Here is a 1,904-nt window from a genome sequence, read left to right as displayed (position 1 = left end):
AAAAAAAAAAGACTTTGGGAGGCTGAGACAGGAGGATCACTTGAGGCCAGGAGTTTGAGGCCAGACTGGGAAACATAGTAAGATCACTGTGTCTATAAAACATTAAAAAAATCAGCTGATGCTGGTGGCTGCAAATTTTTTTTTTTTTTAATTCACTCTTGTCGTCCAGGCTGGAGTGCAATGGTGCAATCTCGGCTCACTGCAACCTCTGCCTTTCTGATTCAAGTGATTCTCCTGCCTCAGCCTCCAGAGTAGCTGGGAATACAGGGATGCACCCCCACGCCTGGCTAACTTTTTTTGTATTTTAGTAGAGATGGGGTTTCACCATGTTGGTCAGGCTGGTCTCGAACTCCTGACCTCAAATGATCCACCTGCCTTGGCCTCCAAAAGTGCTGGGATTACAGAGTGACCTACCGCGCCAGCCAAAATTTTTTTAAAAATTAGCAGACTTCGGTGGTACATGCCTGTAGTCCCAGCTACTCTAAAGGCTGAGGTGGGGGGAATCACTTGAGTCTGGGAAGCCAAGGCTGCAGTTAGCTATGATCACACTGCTGCACTCCAACCTGGGCAACAGAGCTGGATGCTATCTCAAAATATTTTTTTGAAACAAATAGTTCTCTAAGGGTAATAACAACCAATAAAAGCAGCCTCTGACCAGGCACTGTGGCTTACATCAGTAATCCCAGCACTTTGGGAGGCCAATGCAGGAGGATTGCTTGAGGCTAGGAGTTCGAGACCAGCCTGGGCAACATAGCGAGACCCCGTCTCTACAAAGAATAAAAGAAAAAATCAGCTGGACGTGGTGGTGCGTGCCTGTAGTCTCAGTTACTGGCGAGACTGAGTTGGGAGAATCACTTAATGGCAGAAATTTGAGGCTGCAGTGAGCTATGAGTGTGCTGTTGGGCTCTAGCCTAGTCAAGAGGCCAGATTCCACCTCTAAAAAAAATCTTTTTTTTTTTTTTGAGACAGAGTCTTGCTGTCTTGCCCAGGCTGGAGTGCAGTGGCATGATCTTGGCTCACCGCAACCTCCACCTCTTGGGTTCAAGCAATTCTCCTGCCGCAGCCTCCTGAGTAGCTGAGATTACAGGCATGTGCCGCCACCCCCGGCTAATTTTTGTACTTTTAGTAAGGACGGGGTTTCGCCATGTTGTCCAGGCTGGTCTTGAACTCCTGACCTCAGGTGATCCGCCCGCCTCGGCCTCCCAAAGTGCTGAGATTATAGGCGTGAGCAAAAATTTATTTAAAAATACCAAACAGTTCTCTAAGGCAAACAAAAGCAATCTCTTTCACATCCCCTCCTTTCTTCTCCTCCTTTCCTTTCCCCCACTTCCCCTCTCTTCTCTGACTCTCACTTTCCAGAGCAGCCCTGGGACTTCTTTATTATTATTATTATCATCATTATTTTAAAATAGAGACGAGGTCTTGAAATCCTGGGCTCAAGTCCTCCTCCCACCTTGGCCTCCCAAAGTGCTGGGATTACAGACATGAGCCACTGCGCCCGACCTAAAAATGAAATTCTAAGTCCTCAACAAACCCAACCCCTGTTGGCCCAGGAAACCCCAGAGAAAGCTTGGAGGCTGAGTTCACGGCCGTGACAGGAAGGGAGATCAGACACAGCTCATTATCCCCGCTCCCTCACTAACTACCATTAGAACGTCTTCCCTAGGGGCTAAACAGAAACCAGCCCTTTCAGTTTTTCATTATTACCAATAACGTCCCTTACTAGCTATTCCTCACAGATGCAGAACAAAGACGAGATGAAATTCATCCCCTCTGCACCTCTCCCCAAGACATCTGCCTCCTCTATTCCCTTTACCTTCAAATGCACACCTTATCTTATGTAAAATGTAGACTCACTGGGCACACGTATGCAATTATTCAGCTCACTGCCACTGCCCTACCTT

This window comes from Mandrillus leucophaeus, unplaced genomic scaffold (genome assembly GCF_000951045.1).
Source record: "Mandrillus leucophaeus isolate KB7577 unplaced genomic scaffold, Mleu.le_1.0 Scaffold164, whole genome shotgun sequence".
Classification (NCBI taxonomy): Eukaryota; Metazoa; Chordata; class Mammalia; order Primates; family Cercopithecidae; genus Mandrillus; species Mandrillus leucophaeus.
Note: the sequence above shows the minus strand (reverse complement) of the source record.